Source organism: Macaca fascicularis, chromosome 15, assembly GCF_037993035.2.
Source record: "Macaca fascicularis isolate 582-1 chromosome 15, T2T-MFA8v1.1".
NCBI classification, from domain to species: domain Eukaryota; kingdom Metazoa; phylum Chordata; class Mammalia; order Primates; family Cercopithecidae; genus Macaca; species Macaca fascicularis.
The window spans coordinates 84,310-110,839 of NC_088389.1; the positions used below are offsets into that span (position 1 = coordinate 84,310).

At 47.8% G+C, this 26,530-nt stretch overlaps 1 long non-coding RNA gene across 6 annotated transcripts in view; it reads left to right on the forward strand.

The window, feature by feature from the left end:
* Positions 1-26,530, forward strand: part of LOC135967504 (uncharacterized) — a 143,310-nt gene that overhangs the window by 18,850 nt on the left and 97,930 nt on the right. The window contains exons 2-3 of one of the 6 annotated variants that reach the window (XR_012423990.1): positions 7,251-7,368; positions 8,095-19,752. The exons of the other annotated variants lie outside the window; for them this stretch is intronic. This is a non-coding gene — a long non-coding RNA (uncharacterized lncRNA). The remainder of the gene's footprint in view (positions 1-7,250; positions 7,369-8,094; positions 19,753-26,530) is intronic. 6 annotated transcript variants of the gene reach the window in all.

Here is a 26,530-nt window from a genome sequence, read left to right on the forward strand (position 1 = left end):
TGGAAAACTTAAGGATGTAACTGACAAGAACTTTATAGGTTTCTCCAAGTAAAAATTTGGAAAAGTTAAGTGAACCCATAATGTGTTTTATTTCTATGAGTCCCACACTTGGATTTTTAAATGTGGGCAAAACATCTGTATGTTCTTCAGCCTGATTTCCGTGGAATCGTGAATGAAACGTGCTGAAGTTGCCGTGCGGATTTTGTTATGTGGCGGTGACAAGTGGGGCTGGTCATTAAACAACTGGAGGAACCCTGTCCTTTCTGTGCTCCTCTTGGACACTAGGCACGTGCTTGGGTGTTTTCTGTGTGTGTGGACAAGACGACGACAGAATTTCCAGATTCACACGGTGGTATCTTCTCCCTTTTCTGTTAAAACGTGTCTTCTGCTGCTTCTACATAGACCAAGTGTTTCTTTCTCTAGCCTGTCTACATAAACGCTGTTTAACAAAAACCGTATTGTAGACATGTGAAGCTGAATTCCACATGATCAAGCAGATAGAGATGACTGAGTACACTGTTTTGTGGAAGGAAGGTTTAAAATGATTTTTAGCTTTTTCCCTGAAATAGGGAATACTTTTAACTTTTTCCCTGAGATAGGGAATAATGAAATGGGAAAATAATTAAATTTTCCCATGTAATTGTTAGATTATATTTAATTATTAGATTATTCATGTATTGCAAGGGAAAAAGGAACTAGATCACCCCATGTACCCAAATGAAAATTTAAAGCGTATGGGCGAGTTCATTTGAACTCCTTTAATTTGTTTTTGTTTGTTTGTTTTTGACAGTCTCACTCTGTTTCTCAGGCTGGGTGCAGTAGTGCAATGACAGCTCACTGCAACCCCAACGTTCTAGGCTCAAGTGATTCTCCTGCGTCAGCCTCCCCAACTGCTGGGATTTACAGGCGTTAACCACCACACACAGCTTATCACCTCTTGGAGACTAGCTTTGAGTTTGGGCATTCACTGAACTATATTTTAGTTAATTCTCAAAGTTTGTCACTGTTTATCTTTAATTTGCTAAAAATCTACATGTATTGTAAAATGCGTTACATTTCCTTAGCATTCACGGATTCCCTGTTAGTGGGGCAGAGACACAGAAGGGCAGAAGGCGTTCGGACATCATCAGGGTTGCAGTTGAGTCCTTGCCCCGAACACACTGGAGCTCTGGGCTCTGTGGTCCCACGGGGGTCCTCTGTCCACTGAGGGGGACGGGTTACCTGGAAGGTCCCTCCAGCCTCTGCAATTTTGCCCTTTTCAGGTTAACATCTCATCATTGTCCTGGACAGCACTGCCTTTCGTTCACTGATCCACGGGTGAACAGCTGGTCAGTGGCCAGTGCTGCTTCCTTCAGCTGGGAGGTGGTGATGTGATAACACTTCCGTGGAATTTGGTTCTTGGTGTATTAAGGGTTCAGTTGTATGTTTATTTTTAATCTGCACCTCTGAATTGGTCTTTTGATTGCAAAGAGATTGCTTACTGGATTTGTTTCTGAATATTTGGTGGATAACAGGAGAACCTTGCTTATCTGTGTGTTCATTTAGTGTGTTTTTGCCAGGCATTTATATGGTTGTGTTAGCCCTCAGCCCACTTTCTGTGTGTGGTGGAGTCATTGAAATCATGTATGTGAAGTCTCTCCTCTTTTAAGGCCAGAGGACGTGGGGTGGTGTCTCCCTAAACTAGGGGGAAATGGCATTGTTCTGCCCTCCTCCCTGGGAATGCTGGTGTTTCCAGGTCTCTGAACTTGGCTCCCACACTGGGAGAGTAGCTGTGGCTTCTGGAGCCCGTTTTGTGCGGGACTGACTCCTTCACTTGCTTTATTCCCCACTGTCTTTGCTGCTTGATGACGCAGGGATGAGGGAGTTGGGCCCAGGGGCCTTGCCTGTGCCTGAAGGGCCCGATGCAGAAAACTCCTCATGGGAAGGATGTTCCTTGAGGGCAGCTTTTGGAGTCTTTTCCTACTTTTAACTGAGAAGCAGCTATTCACATGGTTCTATTCTGCTGGTGTGTTTCAAAATAACTGGTGTAGAGTTGTGAAGATGTCCGAGACACCCATGATCCACTCCGGGCCAGTGCAGGACATTGAGCTCAGAATCCTTCAGACCATTCAGATGCCAAAGATTCTTGCTTGGTTATTCTCAAACTTATGAGAATCTAAAACGCGAGCCACGGTATGGATTTTCTCTTGAGCCCCCATGACTTTGCCTTGTATTTTGGGCATGAATGACTTCATCAAGGGGAAAGAATTTGAGGAAGGAGCCTCTGAGGCTAGGAGGGGGTGGGAAGGGGCGGGGGGAAGAGGAGGGAAAAGGAGCTATAGAGGGAGGAGCCAGGCTGGGGCTGGGGCGTCTCCCCATGATGCTCCCCCACCCCTGGCGCGAGGCCCCAGAGACTGACTGATTTTCCCACAGGAAATGTGTATGATTGCATGTCTGTTTTGTGTGCTGGCCATTTGGATTGAGGGAATGTCTGTGTTGTGATTCCTTATTGATTCGAAGGTTGGAAAGGTTTGTGCTCAATACAGGGGTCTCTTGGTGCGATGGGAAAATGTGATCGCAGCCGCCTTCGGGGTGGGGAGAGCCCTCGAGGCCCTCAGTGGTGGCCGGCGTCAGCCTTCGCTTCCCTGGGTGAGCTGCCCTCAGGGTGCGAAGGGAGGTCCTCGGTGGTGGCCGCTGTTGGCCTTCGCCTCCCTGGGTGAGGGCTGCTCCATCCCCGGCTCTCCGACTCCTTGCCTGGCACCTTCCTCGTTGGAGGCCGTGATCCATCAACTTTGTCCACGCGTGTCCTGCAGACTAATGCTGACTGGAGGTTCAGGAGTGGTCAGAAGAGGCCAGAGGAGGCCCTCGTGATGCGAAGCTAAACGTTTAATGATGGCGCTGTTGAGTGCATGAGCCGCGTCAGCCCAAGAGTCTGGGTAAGAGGGAACCCCGCGGGGTGGAGGGAAGACTGGACAGATGGGTGCTTTCCTCGGCCCCTGGGAGCACGGCCAGGTCCACGCTCAGACCTCCTGGTTTCTCCCATATTTCCATCAATAGCAAGGGAAGGACTCGGGGCAGAAGTAGTTCAAGGGCCTCTAAAGACTTATGTAATTGTTAATAGGCCTACTTTTATGCTTTCTTATGTATTAAGAGCAAATCATGATACAAACTCATTTCTGTTTGAAGAAATCTTTGCTGCTCTCATTTTTGTGGCAAGCAACATTGATTCTTTGCTTAGTGAGCGTTAGTGCCCTCCTGCCCAGTGCTGCTGCCTGGCGTGTCCTCGCACACACCTCTGTCCATTGGTCTCCGTTCACCTTTCCGCCTAGAATTGTAGGAGGGGCGCTGGGATCTTAGGGCTAGAAAGAAATTCTGAAGACCACTTTTAGGGGCGGCTTTTAGTCAGGGCTTCCAGAGAGACAGCCAGCCGGGTGTGCGTGTGTCTCCAGGGCGAGGCTTGCTGCAGGGGCTACAGAGTCCAAGAAGCCCCAGGACCCACAGGCTGCAAGCTAGAGTCCTGGGAGGGTGTGGCTTGAAGACTTGAGAAGCGGAGGGTGCGGATCCCACCGTGGTCTGAGGAGCTGAGACCCAGAAGCACGGGCTGCAGAAGACAGATGTCACTGGCCCATCAGCCAGACAGGTGGAGTGAACCCAGTTTTCCCCGCCTTGCTGTTTTACTCGGGCCCTGGGTGGATAGGGTGGTGCCCCCCACGCCGGCGAGGATGGGTCTCCACTCAGTCCAGAGGCAAACATGCATCTCACACAGAAATAATGCAGAACCAGCCATCTGGGCACCCCGGGCACGCTCAGGTTGATGCACAAAACCAACGCCGCGCGTGGCCCTGACATCTGTGTGTTCGCATCACTCCACACACATTGCTCAGTCATCGCCTCGGTGAGTTTGTAAGCTCGTTGTGTGGTTCTGGGGCTTTTTGTCCTTGGTGATGACAGGCTCCCCACTGCCCCAGCTCAAGTATGGAAGGTGATGGCACCAACGGCTCCTTGTTTCTCAGACACTTGAGTGGGTGCTCTGTGCAGCCAGTTTCACCTGCAGCAGCATCTGTTCCCTATGCCGATTCCATTCGGAGTATGTGCCTCCCTTCTGTTGAGGGTGCAGCCTTCTTTCAGGGAAGAACTGTGTCCTGTTCGCCTATATCGCCTGTGGTGTATCTCATGGCTGAATAAGTAGCTATAGGATACCTCGGTGGCTGAATGATAGGTTCATTGGAAGGAAAACTTTATATATTTTTTTCTTTTTGGGATGGAGTTTCACACTCAACGCCCAGGCTGACGTGCAATGGCACGATCTTGGCTCATTGCAAACTCTCCCTCCCGGGTTCAAGTGATTCTCCTCCCTCAGCCTCCCAAGTAACTGGGGCTACAGGCTTCCGCCACCATGCCTGGCTAATTTTCGTATTTTCGTTAGAGAAGGGGTTTCACCATGTTGGCCAGGCTGGTCTTAAACTCTTGACCTCAGGTGATGCGCCCACCTCGGCCACCCAAAGTGCTGGGATTACGGCCATGAGCCCCTGCACCCAGGAACTTAATACCGTTTTTTTTTTCCTTTAAATCGTAATGGGCTTGTTAAATGCTTACGTTTTTTTTTTTTTTTAATTTATTATTATTATACTTTAAGTTCTAGGGTACATGTGCATAACGTGCAGGTTTGTTACATATGTATACTTGTGCCTTGTTGGTGTGCTGCACCCATCAACTCGTCAGCACCCATCAACTCGCCATTTACATCGGGTATAACTCCCAATGCAATCCCTCCCCCCTCCCCCCTCCCCATGATAGGCCCCGGTGTGTGATGTTCCCCTTCCCGAGTCCAAGTGATCTCATTGTTCAGTTCCCACCTATGAGTGAGAACATGCGGTGTTTGGTTTTCTCTTCTTGTGATAGTTTGCTAAGAAGGATGGTTTCCAGCTGCATCCATGTCCCTACAAAGGACATAAACTCATCCTTTTTGATGGCTGCATAGTATTCCAAGGTGTATATGTGCCACATTTTCTTAATCCAGTCTGTCACTGATGGACATTTGGGTTGATTCCAAGTCTTTGCTATTGTGAATAGTGCCGCAATAAACATACGTGTGCATGTGTCTTTATAGCAGCATAATTTATAATCCTTTGGGTATATACCCAGTAATGGGATGGCTGGGTCATATGGTACATCTAGTTCTAGATCCTTGAGGAATCGCCATACTGTTTTCCATAATGGTTGAACTGGTTTACAATCCCACCAACAGTATAAAAGTGTTCCTATTTCTCCACATCCTCTCCAGCACCTGTTGTTTCCTGACTTTTTAATGATCGCCATTCTAACTGGTGTGAGATGGTATCTCATTGTGGTTTTGATTTGCATTTCTCTGATGGCCAGTGATGATGAGCATTTTTTCATGTGTCTGTTGGCTGTATGAATGTCTTCTTTTGAGAAATGTCTGTTCATATCCTTTGCCCACTTTTTGATGGGGTTGTTTGTTTTTTTCTTGTAAATTTGTTTGAGTTCTTTGTAGGTTCTGGATATTAGCCCTTTGTCAGATGAGTAGATTGCAAAAATTTTCTCCCATTCTGTAGGTTGCCTGTTCACTCTGATGGTAGTTTCTTTTGCTGTGCAGAAGCTCTTTAGTTTAATGAGATCCCATTTGTCAATTTTGGCTTTTGCTGCCGTTGCTTTTGGTGTTTTAGACATGAAATCTTTGCCCATGCCTATGTCCTGAATGGTACTACCTAGGTTTTCCTCTAGGATTTTTATGGTACTAGGTCTAACATTTAAGTCTCTAATCCATCTTGAATTAATTTTCGTATGAAAAAACTGCTTTAAAGTTCATATGGAACCAAAAAAGAGCCCGCATCTCCAAGACAATCCTAAGTCAAAAGAACAAAGCTGGAGGCATCACGCTACCTGACTTCAAACTATACTACAAGGCTACAGTAACCAAAACAGCATGGTACTGGTACCAAAACAGAGATATAGACCAATGGAACAGAACAGAGTCCTCAGAAATAATACCACACATCTACAGCCATCTGATCTTTGACAAACCTGAGAGAAACAAGAAATGGGGAAAGGATTTCCTATTTAATAAATGGTGCTGGGAAAATTGGCTAGCCATAAGTAGAAAGCTGAAACTGGATCCTTTCCTTACTCCTTATACGAAAATTAAATGCTTACGTTAATGTTTATTTTTAAAAATGTTATCTGTGACCTTTCAGCTTTTCATAGCACTTCTCGTGTGAATATTTTAAAAAGGCCCTTTAGTCGTGGGGGAGAAGGAGGTTATCCCTTTCAGCAGAGGGAGATGGAAGAACAGGCCCTGGTGGGTCTGAGCACAGGCAGTCACCCCAGCCTTGGTGCTTGCTTAGGTCTGTTCTCCGTTCACCGTAGCCGCATCCACTCTCATTGTCAGCTTAAAAATAAGCTTTTTCCTCTTTCTAATCGGAACAGTTAGTTTGTTAACCGTCACATTAAGGTATCGAGAATGATGGCTTTCAGGCCTCAGATATGACACAAGTAATAAATGCAGCTGACCCTGAACAACATGGGTTTTGAGCTTCGAAGGATCACTTATGTTAATTTTTTTTCCAACCAAACCCTTACTGAAAAAACCTGGCTTTGTGGAGGGCCGACGTTTCCTACATGTGCTTCCATAGGGTGGCCGTGGGGTCCTGTGGATACGTAGATTTGGGTAAACTCGGGGCGTGTTCTGGAATCCATGTCCCTGTGTATACAGAGGGACAATTGCAGCTTTTTAGAAGTTTGTGTCCTGCCTTGTCCTAAAAAGGTTCCAAGGTGGATGCAAAATTATTTCATTCCTTTGGTTTTCTTGGTGGGATATTGATGTTTATTCTTCAGTGTCTAATATCCTGAGTGAACAGAGTTACCGCTTCAGGAACAAAGCCAGTCTGGAAACACATATTGAGATATCCACCTTTTCTTCATGGTTTCACAAAAGGCCATGATCATATTTTATTCAGTTGAACTGTAGGAAACTGCCAATATTTGCTGTTTTTGGCCTACAAAATGGCAAGTTCGTACGATATTAAAAACAAAGGCTTCCTGGATGGGGAAAATAGGAATCGGTAAGAACCTGAAGTTCTCTGTCATGGCCTCTGAGTCACAGGTAAATAAACCTGCGTGAGGGGGAGTTGACTGTACAGTATTTTCCTTCTGTTTTGATACTGTCAGAAAACGGTCAGTTCCAATGTGTTGGGTCCCTTTGCCTCAGCTTTGCTGCAGAAGGGACTTGCCATTATACCTCTTGTTCCCAGTGCCCAGGAGGCTGATGCCACATAGAAGACCTGCAGGTCGGTGGATGTGAAACAGGCATCGGACACGCTGTGCACCTTGGGACGCATCTGAGAAGTGTGTGCTTGCAGCAGATCTGAGGTGAGGGCGTGTTCCATCTCCTCTCCCTTCTCTGGCTTTGCAGGCCTTTGAAGTTGGTCCTGGAAAGTGAAATTAGTTAATGCTGATTTAAGCTCCAGGTCAAAGCCTGGGGGCCGAAGAGACCCGCCCTTCACTAGGGGTGTGAAGCATTGGGCCCTCCCATCAGGAGGCAGCAGGGACTCGAGAAAGCCCCACATGCCCTCCAGTTCCCTTATGTTGAAATTTTTTGTACTCGGCCATGCCGGGTCATTTTGGGAGGTGAGTAGGGGATTCACATGGGGGTGTGCAGTATTCTTAGGTGTCAGGTGCGAGAGTTGAATTTGTAGAAGCTGTGCAGATAGGAAAGGGCCTGGCAGGGAGTGCTGTTTACACGGAGCCGATTTAACGCGAGGTCTGTGCTCTACCTGGGTCCGTGTCTGACTGCTGTCTCCCAGTCTGCAACAGGACGTTGACGTGACTTGGCGCCATCGTCCCACTCTGTGTAGATGTCTGAGGATCTGTGCGCAGCTGCTCTGTGAGAATGCGTTGTGATAATGAACTGAGAAACAGTGAACAAACCCTGAATTGGTTAGCACTGGTTCCACGGCCACTTCTGCTGTGGTTGGAGTCATTCATAATAAAGTGTGCTGGACTCCTATGCAGAGCTCTGAATTTCAGAGGCCCTTTAACTTGGCAGCTAACCAGTCGCTTCCTTCAGAAGACATTTGAGTCCCCTTTACCTACCAGGGTGACCCTGGGAGTTTGAAGATGAGTGAGACAAGCCCTCTGTGTCTTGTGGATTTTACTGTCCAGAGGGGAGACAGATGTGGATGGTGAAGGAGGCCCTATCAGAGGTCAGTGCACGTCAGTTTTGTTTCTTCAGCACTTGCTGTGTTCAGGCGGTGCCCCGGGCCATGTGCAGAGCATCTGGGGACCCTGCCCATGGCATCCCAGGCACAGCTAGCATCTGCGCCATCTTCATACTTGGCCTGAGTTTTGGGGAAGTACCGAGGATGGCTTCTGCCTTTGCTGGAGAGAGTTGGAAGTCAGGGCAGCCCTCCACAAGGAGATGATCGCCAGCTGATTCCTCAAGAAAGAGAGGTGGTCCCCACATGGGTAGAGCAGGGCAGCATGTACAGACCTGGGTGTGGGTCTGGGGCATGTGCATCTGAGTGGGTTCTGCTGGGAGACAGCAGGGGTGAGGTGTGAAGGCAGTTGGAATTTACAGGATAAATTATCACTAAGGCGATGCCTGGAAAACATAAAATGGGGACTCTCTGGGGGTAAACGTGGACTTAGGGTGACCCTGGGCGTGGGTGTTTTCAGGCTCTGAAGGCAGAGATTTAGGAAATTGGGGCAGAGCTGAGCCCCAGACGAGGATGAAGACCACCCTTGGGATGTTGAATGAGACAGGGGTGGAAACCCAGTGAATGTCATGGGGGGGTCAGTCCAGCAGGCAGGCAGCAGAGGAGACCGGTGTCCTCAAAGGCCCCTTGGGCCTACCTCTCAAAGTGCTGGGATGACAGGCATGAGCCACTGCTCCCTGCTGATACTTTTAAAATTTCTAAGCTACTCTCTCTCATACCCACTCCCGTATTTTTTTAAAAAAACCAGGTTTATGGCTATATTTTTTCCAAGGGAACCAAACAGTTACCTGTTTGAAGTACAAATAACACCGTGTTTAAAAACCGAAAATGCCACTTTGCATAGAAGTTTCCAAATACCCAGTTGGTTTGAGCCTTGCATTGCAGTGTCACTACCTGCTCTTAAATTTCTACCCGATGTATAGATAGCGAGACAGGGACGGCTCGTACATCTTCAGGTTTCAGTTCTACTACCTTGGGCTATATTTTCATTTATTTTGGCACAACTGTGGGTGTGGCAAGCAATGCCAGGGTATTTATTTTGAAGCGTGTCCAATAACAGTTGGGAAGATTTTCACATTTTTAGAATTTTCATAGTAATAGTTATAATTTACAAAGAATTTAAAATTGTGTAGTCATTATTTTCCTTTTTTCTAGATGTGCCCCGAAACAGGGTTGCTAACTATCATTCTACATCACAGGATTAATAACAGTACCCTTTTGGAGCAGATGCCTGTAATCAAGGAATTCTGCCTAGTCAGTTCACTTTAAGCGTGTTTAAAAGGTTTTCTTTATCCTAGTTGGCACCTGTGGCTCTAGTTGGTTTTCACTGCTGAAGAATATTCCACGATGGAAGCCGTAATTCATCTGTTTTTCATATCGGTGGACATTTGGATTATTTTGGGAGGGTGTGTATGTCTATTCAGCCTTCATTTTTTCAGGATTTTTTGTAGAAGATAATGTAACAGTGTAACATCCTCTGCTAGGGAGCCAACACGAACCCTGATTACAGCCACACTGACTCTCACACAGACTCTCAGGCCTTGTTACCAACACACAGAACCATTTTCTTAAGTTGAAACACAGTAGCAGAACCTGAAGCCATGTGAACGGTTCCTCCGATCTTACACTTGGAATTCACTTTTTATTACTATGTCTGCTAATTAGGAAGCATATCAATTATACAGAAATCTGAGAATGTAAAATTATACGTTTATAACAGAAAAAACCTTATTTAATAGCCCAGAACACATGGCTATGTTTTTCCCTCATGCCCCACCACTGTTTTCTTTGCTTGAAATGGGAAATGACACTTGAATGCGGTTTTCTAGCGACTGTTAGCCTGGCATAGTTCTTCAGAGACAGAGGATGTAAAGCACATGGAGAATTTCTGTTTGTGGAATGTGATTTCCCGGTCGCCTCATTCAGGCTGCCGCCGCCTTCCCCTCTGGCCGCCTGCATCGTGGGACGTCTGAGAAGGTCCCTGTTTCATCCTCTGGAAATTCTGAAAAGGAAGGAGAGGAGGGTGTGCAGGGTGTGGTGCATTTGTGTTGGTCTTCCAGCTTTTATTTGGAGTCTCCGCTACCTTGGTTCCTGCCTTTATGTCCCTAGCTCGTGGCTTCATCCTTGTGTCTAACTCACAGGCAGACAGATGGAAAGGGAAGTTGTATTCAGCCAACAGCTTGATCTTATTCTCAAGGCTTAAATCGACTGGGTATTTGGAGACTTCTGTGCAAGTGGGCATTTTTGGTTTTTAAACACCGTGTCTTATTTGTACTTGAAATGGGGTAACTGGTTCTCTTGGAAAAAATATAGGCATAAAGCTGGTTCTTAAAAAAAAAAAAAAAAAAAGGGAGTGGGTGTGAGAGAGTGGCTTAGAAATTACACCAGTAATGGTCGGGAGTGGTGGCTTATGCCTGTAATTCCAGCACTTTGAGAGAAGGAGGCAGGTGGATCCCCTGAGGTTAGGAGTTCGAGACCAGACTGGTGAACATGGTGAAACCCCGTCTGTACTGAAAATATGAAAATTAGCCGGGCATGGTGGCAGGCACCTGTAATCCCAGCTACTTGGGAGGCTGAGGCAGGAGAATCACTTGTACCCGGGAGGCAGAGGTTGCAGGGAGCCAAGATCGCACCACTGCACTCCACCCTGGGCGACAGAGCAGAAACACCATCTCAAAATAGAAAAAAACCAAAAAACTAAACAAAACAAAACCCGGTAATGAAAACCTGATTGCATCATCTGTGATGGAGATGGCGGATTATTTCATTTTTAGTGACAGGATGAATTGGATATGTTTGCAGTATTGATTTGACAAGGGAAATGGTGAGAACCAAATGTGCCGCCCAGCTTGGGCCTCGCCGTTGGCAGAAGACCGTGGCGGGCAACAGACTGGAGACTCGGAGACCGAGGGGAGAATTCTCATGCCTTGACGCTGGTGCAGTGTGTGCTTCTGGACTCCTGCTGGAGGGAGCTGCCCCTTTGCCTTGCAGGCTTTGGTGCAGTGGAGACCTTAGGACCTGCCCCTCCTGGCACACCTGTGGGTGTGGCGAGCAGTGCCAGGGCTGAAGCACAGGTGCTGAGCCCGGAACGTGGGACGGGAGAGGCTGCACACGCCGGCAGGAGTCTTCTCCAGCAGCCGGGGGTTTCCGCAAGGGGGCGGGGCGTTCGTTTTCCTCCTTGAATTTGGGTGGAGAGGGTGTCCTGGGGTGCTGTCTGCACTTGTGTTGCTCTGAGGTCAAGTTGTGGCCCCGAGTCCCTGTCCCTCTGCAAAGTGAGGGTTTGCCCATTTTCAGGTCAGATTTCCCTTGGGTCCGGGTCTCTAGGAGTGGGGCGCATTCCAAGGGGGCGTGAGCACGGTGGACGCCCGTGGGCCTCTTCCTCTCCCCTCAGCTCCTGGGCTGTGTGTGAAGAGCTGCCCAGCGGAATCACCCTCCTGCCTGGTGTTTCATTCACCAGAAATCGTTCTCACTGTGGACTCTTGAGTCAAATGTAATCCAGGAATGGAACGTGCTGTTGCTGGATGCCACACACAGCATCAGGAGCTTAGTTGGGGATTATATGATCTTACCCCACACCTTAAAAGTAAAGACTGTAGTTGTCAGGCGTCTGAGCCCAAGCCAAGCCATCGCGTCCCCTGTGACTTGCACGTATATACGCCCAGATGGCCTGAAGTAACTGAAGAATCACAAAAGTGCAAATGCCCTGCCTGGACTTAACTGATGACATTCTACCAGAAATAAGTGAAAATGGCCAGTCCTTGCCTTAAGCGATGATTTTTTTGTGTGTGTGTGAAATTCTTTTTCCAGGCTCATCCTGGCTCAAAAAGCTCCCCCACTGAGCACCTTGTGACCCCCACTCCTGCCCGCCAGAGAACAACCCCCATTTGACTGTAATATTCCTTTACCTAACCAAATCCTATAAAACGGCCCCACACTTAGCTCCCTTCGCTGACTCTTTGGACTCAGCCCGCCTGCACCCAGGTTAAATAAACAGCCATGTTGCGCTCACAAACCCTGTTTGGTGGTCTCTTCACATGGATGTGCATGACAATAGTTAAGGGGATATTGAAGTCTTTGGCAGCTCCAAGAGCCTTTTCAGTTTGTGTCGGGCCATTGTAGGCAGAAGGAAATACTTGCTTAGAGACTCTTACAGAAATGTTCGGTGCAGTGCCATTAACTCGTGGAATAAATGTGTAACTTTCCATGGCAGACCTCTGGAAAGAGATGCTCTTTGAGTGCACCCTGGCCTGCTCGCTACAAGAATCGGCCGTGTCACCCCGCTTTCCGTGGGTCTGCAGGTGTGCGTGGTCCATTGCCCTGCACTGTGGCCATGGAAGGGAAGATGATCTGGAATGCTGGCGACAGTTATCGGTGCGTGTTGATGTGTGCTGCTTTCTACAGGGGAGAACATTTCTGTTTAATAAACATCTCATCTCGATGATGACTGCAAGATATTTGAGTCTCATTCAATAGTGTTTCTGGGTTCCTTCTGTTTTTATCTGCTTTCTAGCACTAGGCAAGTGAAGACATGGAAAGTAAAAACCCATCGAACTTGTAGAGACATGGTGTTGTGGAGGAGCAGACTGTAGCCTCTGGCTCTGTTTAAAGATTGTAGTAAACCTCTTACCTGGCACGGTCAGGGTGTAAATTATCTTGTTTAATCGGAATGTGTATGAGTCAAAGCTGGCGCCTGCATTGTGGATGAAATACCAGATTTTAAGGGAACATGTCAATGTGCTGTAAGATACCAACAAAGTTCCTCACTGAGGTTCTGCGCGGGTTCGGAGCAGCTGGGCCTTAGGTCACCAGGGTCGTCTCTGGGAGCAGATGCTCAGTGTGGGCATTAGTCACTTAGCCTTTCCAGAGCCGAGGAGCAGCTCTCTGTGGTGGTTTTTGCAATCTGTATTTTGAGTCAGTTTGTCCCACTTGACTCGAAGTTGCCGCGCGATTTCAGACCTTTGCCTCCACCGTGCGCTCGTTTTCTTGTCCCCTGATAACTGCCTCGGTTGCCCCGGCCTGACATTTGAGCCTCGTCGTTCATGGACACAGGTTCCGTGGTGGGGCAAATGCCGCGACTCCGGCTTGCACAGTTCTGTGACTCTCACCATGGCTTATCACATCACTCCCGGGATCTCCCGTTTAGAGGAAGAGTGTCCCTTTCCTGCAGGCCCTGTGTGGTGTGGAAACCACCCCTACCTACCTTTCTCCTGTTTGAACTGTACCGTGAAGCTATTTCTGTTCTAGTCAACCGTCAGAATTTAAGGAACAGTGATTTATGTAACTTATCACACGCTTCTGAGCAATTCTTTATGAATTTCATTCTGTTGTGAAATTATTGCAGTTTTCATGGCTATGCTGGTCTCATGTTGTGGCCCTTGAAATGAATTCCCTTCCCCATTGTGTGTTAAGGTTGTGCCTGGGAGCTGTTGAGGCCTCACCTCTGCTTAGGGCAGTGGCTTTGCTCTCCTGACAACAGGAAGAATCTTATTTAGAGCACTTCTAATGTAGTTTTTGCTTCCAGACAGAGTTACTTTTTTTCACAGAGACAGCCACTAAAGTCATAAATTATGCTGAGGATGCACACACACGGGTCAGCTGACAGAGTGGAGTCCAGAACAGATCCAAAGATGCAAAAGCAGTTCAGTGGAATTTGAGTCTTTTCAACAAATGGTGCTGGAATTATGGGACAGCCATATGCAAAAGAGTGAAAACAGGGAGAAATTCCTGTATGAAAATTAAGGTGGATCATAGCCCTGAATGTAAAATACCAAACTACAAAACCTGCAGAAGAAAGGGAAATTGTGGAGACCTAGGGTGAGAGCTCTTAGCCATACCATGATCCATAATCAAGGAAGAAAACAAGTAGGTAAGACTCATCAAAATTAAACTTCTAATATAAAAGACACCCCTAACCACCTGACTTAAAAGCGGAAGAGACCTGAACAGATGCTTCGCTGAGAAGGACGGGAGGATGGCCCGAAAGCATCTGAAATGACCTTCAGCGTGACTGGTTGCACCCAGATGTGCACCGAAGCCGCAGTGAATTTGTTCACACCCCTGCTGGAGCGCCTGACTAAGGTCTTCCGACAGCCCCAGGTGCTGGTGAGGACCGGCAGTCGGGACTCCTGTGCGATGCTGGGGTTCAGCACGGTGCAGACAGCTTGGCGGTTTCTTACAAAACTGAACTCACACAAACGTGGGTCCCAGTGACCCCAATCCTGGGTATTTACCCTAGAGAAACAGAATCTGATGTTTAAGAAAAACTGTGCCCAGATGTTAATAGCGCTGTCTATAGTTGTCCAAAACAGGTTACAATGTGCCACAGCCATATGTGGAATAATAAATACCCAGCAGCCCCGAGGCCTGGCTGTTGATCACAGGACACCCTGGGTGCACCTCCAAGCACGATGCCCAGGAAATTGTGATTTTGCGAGTGTTTTGCCACAACGCTCGCAAAAGATAGACCCGAGTCATGGGAGGACACGGAGAGGGTGGTTGCTGAGAATGGGAGGGTATGCTTATGAGGCCCCGTGAGTGGGTTTGGGGCTGTTGGACTGTTCTGCTTGTGTGATGATGATTATGGGAATATTTGTGCCGAAATTCACAGAACTGAACACTGTCCACTTTACAGTAATTTTTAAAAAGTGGTAATATGCTCATTTTCGGTACTGTTTTTAATGGAAGATGGAGTTTGCAGATGATTTGTCAGGGCAAGCCTGTCTCAAGAGTTTGTAGACGATTCGTTAGGGGCCTATCTCAGGGCCCTTGGGTTGGGTTGGGTTGGGTTGGGTTGAGTTGGAAAAGCCTTCTCTGTTGTGGGCAGTAGTACGGGGCGTGGAAAGGATATTGCCAAGGAAACATGTAGAATCCTTTGAGGAAACGTGTATTTCTAACTTGCTATAAGATAGAATTGGAAATTGTAATGGTTTTGTTTTCTAGAGTCTTGGTAGAATAGGGAAGACAGTGTAATAAAAGCTAATTTTGAAATGAAGAATTTTAAAGATTTTCAACAGCAATTGCTCTGGGAAGTCACCCTGGAAATGTTTTTAAAGATGTTCAATAGCAATAGCTCTAGGAAGAGTCACCCTGGAGTTGCTTCTTGAGCATTGGTTTCCTGGCTGTATCTTCCAACTTTCATTTTTAAGTTTTGCTGTGAGTTGGGGATGTGTGGGAATAGCCATCCCAGCCCTGCAGGGGGGTGCATGTGCCCCGAGGCCTGAGGCACTGTTTCAACCTAGCTTGCAACATGGGGACTCTTGTCAGTGGCTGGAGTAAGAGTACCAGCCTGGCAGGCTGGGGGGAGCCCCAGGGTGGTCTGGGCACTGTCCTCCCTGCCTGCAGGATGGCAGCTGGAGGAGCTCGAAGGCTGCCTGCCTCGTGGCTGTCAGCGCAGCAGCCCCTCCTGGCCCTGGAGCAATCTTTGGGTCCATGAGTCTCTGCACCAGGACTTGCCTCCTGGGACCTCCGCCACTGTCCTGAGGGCCCTGGTGCCACTTTCCCGGTGGGACCCAAGCCTCAGGCAGCTGCGACCCCAGATTCGGTTGCTTTCCCTGCCGTCTCATTGCAGCACGAGTGCTCATCTCACTCAATGTAGAACCTCAGGTTCCTTCAAGATCCCCAGAGATGGAATCTCCCAATTTAACAAGATAGTTGGTGACAAGATTTGAGTGGCACTGATTTAACTCAGCTTCCAGAGTTTAAGTTCCCAAGACACAGTCCTGCTCCTTCCCTGGCCTCATCCTGTGTGGCTGGTGTGGATGCGGGGTTTCCGGAGGGTGGGGCTGTGGCAGGTCAGCAGCCAGGGGGATGGCTCATTATTGATCGCTCAATGCCTTGAGGATAACTAGGATTAATGACCTTTATAGGGCTGTAGGTTTAGAGTATATATATATGTGTGTGTATATATATACATATTTAAACGAGGTGGACACGGTTATCACTGCATTTTTCTGACATGAAACTTGGAGAGCAGAGGGTTTAGGAAACTCCTCAAGCCACACTGTCAGCGGGACTCGGGCGGTCTGGCCTTAGACCCTGCACTGTTTGCCCCTCACCACGCTGTCAGCAGATCCGGGTGGTCTGGCCTTAGAACTCACGCTGGTCGCCCCTCCCTGCCACGTTGTGGGGTTTTTCCTGCTTCTGGGCAGCATTTGATAGCTTGTGAAACAAGACCAAGACTTACTATGAGTGGATTTGCCATTATCTGAGATCCAGAACGTTTCCTGGACCTGGCGTTGCCGATGTCACGTAAGGGAAGGTAAAAACATTTTCATTGTGGTCACTGGGGCTCCGGAAATGGTATTTTTCCCAGTGAAAGTTTACTCATAAAAATCGATTAACTCAATACTATGTGAACAGGAAGAAATGTGTTGGGCTCTAGTTAAATGTCTCAGAGCCACAGAAGTAAATGAGGGCACCTTCCGAGCACAGCCTCCCGGAAGAGGCCAAGGACGTTTGTCTGGAGGGTTTGCCATGAAGCAGGACTTGGGCAGGGCTGGTCTGCCTAGGGAGGCCTCTGCCATGATGTAGGTTAGTTGAAGTAGTTGACGGGTGGTGGCTTGAGGTCGGTGGTCCCCGAGGAAGCCCCTACAAAGGCCGGTTTCCGTGGGATGGAAAACTGCCGTTCAGTGGCTGTAATCTTGGCTTCACAGGTCTGACATACAATCCTGCCCTCGGATACTTGGATCCCAGCCAGGTCAGATGGCCCTGAAAGGACATTCGGACTGTGATGGCTGCACCCATTCTCAGCATCTGTAGGGTCTCCTATGTATGTCTGTGTTTCCATTTTCTTTTAGCACAATTTCTCCCAGTGAAGTCGTGAGAAATAGAAGGAAAGGTGGAATGAAGATGTGATTGAGGAAAGTGTGGTGTGGTCTTCGACCTTATTTTGCCTTGGTTGGTGCTCAAGAACTCCACCTGACCTCAGAGCTGAGCGTTTCTGCCAGGAAGTCCTGCCTTTTATCCTACCTCGAGGCCTGTTGAGACACTCCAAGAAGCTTCGTTAACAAATTGCCTTTTCCTTTTACAGCAGTTGGATATATTTGCAGCAAAACAAAGGAATAACCCCCCAATATGGTGATGAAATGCATTTAAGTATAGATAGCATTCAGTCTTGAAGGGCCTGAGATTTTAATCATCTTTGGGTCATGTAACAAGTGGTGTTGGTGATTAAAATCTCCTGACAGCTTTGTTCTGCCACGTTCCTCAGTTTTGAATGATGATCTTCCTGGTGTTGTACCTTGGGAGGGGCGTTTGTGTCAGTAGAGAGCAGAGTGGTGGTTCCCAGAGGCTGCGAAAGGACAGAGGTGAGGCCCCTGAAGGACACTGGTCTTCCTGGTTTAGGGGTTTGGGGCTCAGCCACCTTCCTGTGTCCGTGTAAATTATACCCAGGATCATTTTCACTCGCCCCACTTTAGTTGAGTATTGGAGCTTCAGGATATGTGTGTGCCCACGTCACCTGGGCCGTGATCCTGGAGTTGGGTGAGACTGATTCCCGGGTTTATAGAATTACTCTGGGATTATTGAAAACAGAAGCACTTAAGGCATTCATAATGCTATTTCCTGAACGTAATTTATGTTCAGTTCTTCAGAAACATTTATCTGAGGAAGCATCTATAATTTTTGTTTTCTGCCACTCAGTGCTAGAAAGAATTGTGCAACACTCAAGTGAGTGGCATTATTCCTCTCCCTCCACCATGCAAGCAAGATTAAAGGTACCTCTGGCTCCCCTCAATCTTCTCATCTGCAGGGTGCCTGGCATGGCAGTGTGCTGCCTTCCGTCTTCTTTTTGGGGAGAATTAGTTGTGTTTGTGTGTACTGCTCAGCTCAGCCTCGTGCAGTTGTGTGGGTGAGGAGCTTGGATGCTAGGTGACCCTCCCAGGCCTGCCTCCCACCTCCCTAGGCCTTGTTCTAAACTGACAGATAAACAGTGTGTTTTGGAAGAGGACAGCAGCAGGGCAGGAGAGAGTTTGTTCAGACTTTCTCCTTGCACTGACGTTTGAGCCTTCATCCAGCCTGGGCACTTTTACAGAGCTGCGTTTGTGTGTTGCAAACCATTCCCTCCCAGTAACCGTGCTTTCAGAGGTTTGGAAATGTGACTTAACTCATCTTCAATTTAAAGCATACTATCAAATTTTAGTGTTGAAACTGATGTATTTTATGGCCTTTATTTGATTTCTCTTGATTTTTTTTCCCATATGAGACAGGGCATCTTAAGGGACACAGCCTGGTGTTGGCCGCCTTTCCTAAGGATGGAAGTGAATTCTGAAAGCCCTTTATGTAGGCAGCGAAGGCCTCTTTTATTTTGGCCTAGTCAGGTATATAATTCTTTTTCTCTTTGGTTTTTTTGAGACAGGCAAAAAAAAACCTTTTTGTTGCCCAGGCAGTGGTGTGAGCACAGCTTACTACAGCCTCAACCTCCCAGGCTCAAGTGATCTTCCTGCCTCAGTCTCCTGAGTAGCCAGGACCCACAGGCACATGTTCCACGTGTCCGCATGCCTGACTTAGTTTTGTATTTTTTGTAGAGATGGAGTTTTGCAATGTTGCCCAGGCTGGACTTGAACTCCTGGACTTAAGCAGTCCAGCTGTCTCAGCCACCCAAAGTACTGAGATCACAGGCATGAGCCACCGTGCCTGGCCAAGTGTGTTTCTAATTTCAAAATTAAGAGGACACCCATCCAGTTAATTACATCTCTATTGGAACATGCTGCTTATAGTGCATTAGGAAAAATCATCCAGAACTTGGAAAAGGAGCTGGACAGACACAGCCCTTCGAGGTTGTCCGATGAACCCCTGGGGTCTTTAACTATCTGGAGGGATGTACCATGTCAGACTCACTGTTGACCGGCTGAAGCCCAGGTTTCCTGAGGTTATGTGTCAGCTTGTAGTACTTTCTCTGGCAGAGATGCGAGTGACTTCTGCTCAGTGACAGGCTCATCTCAGGGACTTCATGGCCTGAGGGACGGCAGCCTGTTTGAGCTGATCGAGCAATCTCGCACTACCCTTATTTTCTGAAACGCCTATGAGTGACTTCTCACACGGTCTTTGAAGCGGCTTCATGCCCGCGCTCCTTGGTAATGATCGAATGCTTTTTTTGACCCCTCATCCCTTTCTTTGGGGTGTTCCAGTCTCAGTTCTCATGATGTGTTCTGCTTCTGCAGGAATTTCTGAAGCTGCTGACTGTAGAAAGCACTGAGGAGGCTGTGCTCCCACCCCTGTGAGCCTTCCAGGCATCATCCTCTCCCCTTGGTGAGGCAGCGTCCATGACACACCGAGGAGGCTGTGCTCCTGTCCCCCGTGAGCTTTCCAGGCATCCTCGTCTCCCCTCCAGGAGGACAGGAGGAACCTTTCAAACCCTTCTTAAACTTGTTTTCATGTCTTTGTTTTAACAGTTTTCTTTGCATCGTCTCCCTTATCCAGAAGTGAGGGTGAACGCTGAGTTATTCACGGGAGTCAAGAAACCACACGCAGCCCAAAGTGACGTTTGTTTCCCTGAAATGATTTGTGTGTGTTCACCTTAAAATGCAACTCAGTAAAACAGGTGTGTTTTGAGGAATGACTTTAAATTACCTAGGTAAAAATGTGACAGTTAAATTTCATCATCTGTGTGGGTGTCCACAACCCCCTTCTGTGATTGTGTGTGAGTTTGTGACTTGTGGTTATTTTTGAAGAAAGAAAATCTGTTGTTGAGGACTTCAGATGGTGTGCTGGGATTGTGTAGGGTGGACATCGGGGGCTTCAGTGTGTGGCTTCCTTGAAGAGGTTCAAATTAAGGCTGAGAGTCCCTACTCCAAAATGCTCCAAAACCTGAAACATTCTGAGCTTCCTCATGACACTCGAAGGAAATGCTCTTTAGAGCACTTTGGATTTCAGGCTGGGGATGGTCAACTGGAAAGTGAAATATTGCAAGACCCTTCTGGCCCCAGGAGCTTGGATAAGGACATGGAGGGGGCCTGTGCCAGGTATCCCTGGAGTGCAAGGCAGCCTGGGCTCTCTGAACTGGTTTTTTGTAGGAGCCACAGAAGGGAAAAGAGGGTCAAAGTGGCCACGCCTGGCTCCTGAGAAGGCTGGACCAGAAGGAGGTGGATGCGGAGGACAGCAGTTGAGTCCCCAGCGTCCGGGACTCCTGTCCCTGGTGGAGTTGAGAGCCTCCTCTAGTTGTGGCCTCTCCGCTGTCAGCAGCCACTGAGGCCTGAAGGGAGAGGGGGCTGAGGAGAGGAGGAAGGATAGGCCTGCTTCTGGAGAGGGCCAGCATCGGCCTGTGCTAGCCTCGTTTGTTACTCCTGCGTCCAGTGTGCACGGCCGTGCCTCGTGGTGTAGCGGTTCCCGGGATGCACAGCGCTCTTGTCTGCAGTAACGTCTTTGTCTCCGACCCTTGGAGGCAAGTTACCTTTTTCTCCAGTGAAAAGAGGTAGAAAATCTTACAGAAATGCATTTGCTCTAATGTCTGTTTTCCGATAAGACATGGTCGCTTAGGCTAAATCTTTGTGAGGTCAAGACAGGAGGATCACTTGAGGCCAAGGGGTTGAAGACCAGCCTGGACATCATAGCAAGACCCCATCTGTATAACAGAAGTTAGCTGAGTGTGGTGGTGCGTGCCTGTGGTCCCTGGTACTCTGGAGGCTGAGGTGGGAAGATCACTTAAGGCTACAGTGAGCTGCTATTGCTCCACTGTACTCCAATCTTGGCGACAGAGCCAAGACCCTGTCTCAGAAAGAAAAGTTAAAAAAAATCCAGAAATGTCATTTTCTTTTAAAATCATCCCAAAAGAAAAATCGTTTTTTTCTAAGAATGTAAAGGGTAACTGATACGATTCTTTCCTTGCATTGTTTCTCCTTTTCGAATATTTACAGTAGTCCGTCCACATCGTCTCTCATCTCATTACAAAGCAGCAGGTGTCTTTGAGGTTAGTGGTGTCTCTCTGTGTCGCACCTTGGAGAACAGCCAGCATGAAACCTCTTACCACGATCGTGCACATCGTTTGTAGTCCCAATTAAAATCCTCTCCAGAGACGCCTGTGCTGCTTATTATAGCAGAACTTTGGTTGTGCTGAAATGTGCATTCAGCTAATGGTTTTAAGTTCATATCTGAGATGATGCTGTATAATTCCTGAAGCATATGGGATCAGTAATGATTGAAGATAATTCTGGCTGATGTCATTTGGAGGATATTTTTCACTTCAAGTTAAAACTTCCTTCGCGATAGTCATTTTGGGATTCATTTAACTATGTGCTTTATTTCATAGCTCAAATTTTCATTAGTCATTTCATACCATAGGATTTTGAAAGCAGATTTGGCAAAACCTTTCTAACAAAATGTTTGCTTATGATGTCCCAAGGAACAGCACTCAGAATTGCTGGTAACTGTGGTACATTTTAAGGCTGACGATAGAAGTCACTTGAATGGTAAGGGCTGCTTTGTGAGGCAGATGGGGTTTGAATCCCGACCCTCCTGATATGCAAGCCCTGACCGTGGCCTTCTCTCCTCTCCCCTGGGAGATGGGAAGGTGCCAGCATCTACCTCACAGGCCGTCCTGAGAACCTGGGACTAAGGGCTTGTGTTCCTCTTGCAGGTGGCACAGACGTGGGGGCTTGACGATACACACACTGCAGGCTGCCAGTGTCAGGGTAATCCAGTTTTAGTCATAAAGGTGGGATTTGCTTTGCTCCCCTGCAGACCAGGTGCGGTGCTGCTGTTGTAGCAGGTGTGTGGATCCTCTTGGGTGGTCCTCAGGTGGACAAGGAGTCACCGATTCGGATTCCCAGTGTTAGATGTGAGGGGACCATGGACCTCATGTGTTCAGAGGGGAGGAGTAAAAAGCTTCCCTTGTATTTCCAGAACTGTCTATCCCAGGAATGCCAAACCACTGGCTTTCACCTGACGCTGTCGTAGGTGACACTGTCTGGAAATGAGGACTCATGTTCCGCATCCTTGAGCCAGTACCCGTCTCCCTCCAGGGCCGTGGCCCAGCCCTCCTCATTTCGCTGGGTTGCCAGCCTGGGGATCTGTAAGCCCAGTGACGTCTCCGGTCTCGGCCCCCGCTCCCCCTGGGGACAGGAGGTGGCTTCAGGAGGCTGGTGATGAATGCCTGAATGAAGCCGACTTGTGACTGCAGTTCTGTCTAAGGGCCTCCCCGGGTGTTAGATGTCAGTAAATGACACCTGTGTGTGGATCTCATGTGATGAGAGAAACAGTGGGGGAAACCAAAGCTTGTGGAGTCTACAGGTTCTGAACTTGGAGGTGTGTGCACCTGTGTACTTGGTGAGGGGTGTGACGTCCGGAATGAGTGTGCACGTGTGTCACGTTTGTGCATGTGTGGTTGAGTGTATTTAGCAGGTGTGGGTGGAGTGAGCATGTTCATGTGTGTCGTATGTATTTGAAGGTGTGTGTGGAGTGTGTACACGCATCATATTTGGTGAGTGTATTTGAGGGTGTGTATGGAGTACATACATGCGTTTGCGTGTATACTATTGGGTGAAGCGGTGGCATGTGTGGAGTAAGCATGCACACGTGTATGCTGTGTGTGGGGTTTCTAAGTGGTCCTCCCCTGAGCCTGCTCCTGGGCCCTGCTGTCCTGGCAGCTTTACAGTTTGGTGCGTGTTTGATTCCGGAAGATTCTGGAACCAAATTCTGAAGCTGTGATCACAAACTTGCAGCCCTGGAGGACGCTGGCCCGTGGAGCCGGCACGAGGGTCTCTGTGCTGGCCTCTCCCTGGGCTCTGTCCACAGAAGAGCATGTCCGATGATTGAGCTGTGCGGGTCTGTGGCTCCCCAGCCTCGAGTCAGCCCTCGGTTCTGTCCCACCTCTGTTTTTCTTGCTGAGGGGCTCCGGGAAGTGGTGCCTGGGATGGCGTTTTCACCCTGGGGTTGCTTCGCCAGCTGCCCAGGTGCTGGCTGCCTGAGCCCTGCTGCCGTCCTGGGTGGACGGGGCTGTCGCGGGGACATCCCTGAGCACCCGCGGGAAGGCAGGTTTAGGAAGTGCCAGAGGTGAGTGGCTTCCTCTCACACTTGATTTTCTGGAAAGTTCTGGGTCTCCTGTTTTTCCCTAAGGGAAGTTAGAAACTGAGTTTCTCTTGAGGGGAACGTCTTTGCAGAGTCTGCTGTTTGAATGTTCCCCAGGTGTGGAATACTCGGGGCCATATGTGTTTGGGAACATCCGTGTCCTGAGCGAATTCAGTAAGGAATGGAGAGAGGCCTCCTATCAGCTTGGCCTCTGTTTCCAGCTTGTTGAGGGTTGACGGCTGCTGGTATCCCAGGGAGAGTTAAACACTGGGCGGTGTGGGATGGGAATGTTTGCTCTGACAAGGACAGTGGGAAAGCATCTAAACAAACGTCGCTGTTCTCCGGGCTCCTCGGGGTCGAGCTTGTTTTGTGGTGTTGAGGGAAAGCTACCCTTGTTCCTGTTCCTCACCATTTGAAAGGTGTCCAGGACACGTTCCTCTGGAGAGGTGATGTGCGTGAGTGGAGGTCAGGTCGCAGGCTCCGAGGTTATTTGGGACCTGTCAACTGATTTCCTGAACACACAAGTGCTTGGTAAAGATGTTCCTGATTAGCTAAAACATTTCAACAGGACGTGATAGCTGGTGGTTGTTTAAAGACTATCACAATTTTCCTGTTACTTTTTAAATGCCTGTTGAATAAGGGAGGATTCACGTATTTTTATTTTCCTGTCTGCATACTTGATATTTTGTTTTTTGTTTTTCATGTGGGTGTGCAGTTAACAGGATTTAGAAACAGTCTCAGTCCTGGGGAGACTTCAGGGCCGCCTCAGTCAGTGCTGAAGGGAGGCAGGGATTTGGGGGCTGCTACCTCCACAGGAAGGGACACCAAGGGCCAGAGGTAAGCAATCTCAGTGAGGTCACAAAGATGGGCACACCCAGCACCCTGGCCCATGTGCCTCTCCTTCACCTTTGTCTCTGCTCAAAGCTGCTCTCCTGGGTCATCACTGGTGATCTCTAGGTGCGTGCTTGCTTCTTGCAGAAGTGGTGTCTGGCTGTGGTCAGTGTGGGCCCTCAGGACTTCCCTGTTTTTGGCTCACATCAATATTGGGCAGTGGTGTATGTTTGCTTTGGAGTGGTAGATCCGGTGGATTTTGGCTTTGCCAACTCATTTAATACCTGTTCTCCTAGGTGCTGGGACCCTCTCCTAAGCCGCCTGTTGTCCTAGGTGCTGGAGCCCTATCATAAGCCGCATGTTCTCCTAGGTGTTGTGACTCTATCATTAGCTGTGTGTTCTGCTAGGCGCTGGGACCCTATCGTAAACTGCTTGTGAGAGATCTCGGAGGTGCTCCTTATGAGGATCCGCTGCCTGACCTGAGGTGGAACAGTTGCAATTCAAAACCACCCCCCAGAAAAATTGTCTTCCATGAAACCCATCCCTGGTGCCAAAAAGGCTGGGGGACAGCTGGCCTAACGCGGGCTAAGATGTCAGTAGATTTTTGGACTTGGGCCTCAGTTGAAGAGGATTAGATTTTGAAAGGTGGGGTTTGAAGGCTTCTAAAGGGCAGGTTTTCATCTCCAGTGGGGCCTGGCCAGAACTGGGTAGAACTGACCCAGAAGCTGACAACTAGTCAGGCTGGCTCACTGCCTGTGTCCTGTGTGTGCAGCCTTGCTGTTTATTCAATTGTCTGGTGGTGGTGTGGATTCCATCCACAGCCTCAGAGTAGTGGAACCCATTACTTCAAGGCTGACCTTATTTAACTTTATCAAAAAGACATGAAAATCATTTAGTATAAATCTTCCAGATACCTGTATCCTTTCTTTTCCCAGAGGCTTTTAAGTATTGCAACTTAAAAATCTTCAAAAATAACTTGAAAGGAAAACCTCTAAATATATTTTTGATGAGCACCCTTGAGAGCTTTAATATGTGAAGTAAATTCCCTTGACTTTTGTATTCCTAGAAACTCGTTCATGTTTGCAGATGACTTTGTATTTTGTCAACAGTGGCCACTGGTTGGTGACCATCAACACCTGCCGTGTATCATTTAGAAAGTTGGATGTGGATGTATTCACTTTTCAGACACACAAACACATGGGCTGTTTGTTTTTGGTTTTGATTTTTTTGGTTTTTTTTCTCCCCCCAGCTGAATTCAAGAAAGGGAAACAAGCAGACAGAGTAAGTACCAGAAAGCGTCTAAGTGGCTGGGTGGGGGATCCTACTATGGTGTTGGATTGTGTTCTGCCAGACATCGCTCCTCGAAAAGCTGACCCTGAAACGGCTGGCATTGCCCTCACCCTGGGACATTCGTCTGTCTCACCAGAAAATGAAGAATCTGCCAGAGTACTGTGAGTCAAATTCAGTCAGAACTCGATTAACTAAGAGGCTTTGTCTCAAAGGCCAAAACATGAGGACACATTTTTAATTTTTAAGGAGTGCTTCATTGTGAGTCAGTTCTGATGTGTACTGCATTAGGAAACCTCTGAACTTCCACGGTCAGGCCCAGAACTCTGAGGGAAAGTGGTTGTGCCCTTCCCACTGTTTTTGTCACTAGCTGTATTGATTTCCTTAAAACCCTTTTTATATGAGTTCTATTATAGTTTGAAAAAAATTCACTGAGGTAGAACTGGAAGCGTTTGCGCCATGTTAATACTCATGACCCGTTCTGGGTCTCGGTGTATGCGTACTGTATAAATGTACATGTGTGTATGTGGTGTACACATACTACGTGTATTTCCACTGCATGTATTTACAGTGTATAGGTATGTACACTACATTTGTGTCCTACACACGTGCATGCTGTAGGCATGCATGTACATGTGTATATGTGTGTATCTACGGGGATGATTATATGCACACTAGTTGGACACCTATCTGTTCTACATGTGTACATACATGCATGTATTTAATGCCACATACATACCTGTGTACGTGCACCATGTGGGTATGTGCACATTATTTCTGCAGATGTATATATACATATGTGCACACAAGCATGCATGTACACTATGCACACTGAATAAACTTCTGGATATGTACACAATAATACGTATACATGCTGCATATGTACGTACACTATTGCATATGTGTATACGTTTTATACGTTAGTGTACTGATGTACATTGTATACATGTGCATATGTGTACACTGCACATGTGTATGCATGCTGTAGTGCACCTACGTACATTGGATAAGAATGTATGTTATATGCATGTGTATACATATAGCAAATAGCATACCTGTGTACATACGGATGTGCATGTGTATGCCATATGCATGTACATACAGGTTATAGTATACCTGTGTACACTGTATGCATATAGACGTGTGTGCATGCTCTGCATGTACATACATGTTAGCATACCTATGTACATTTGCTATAT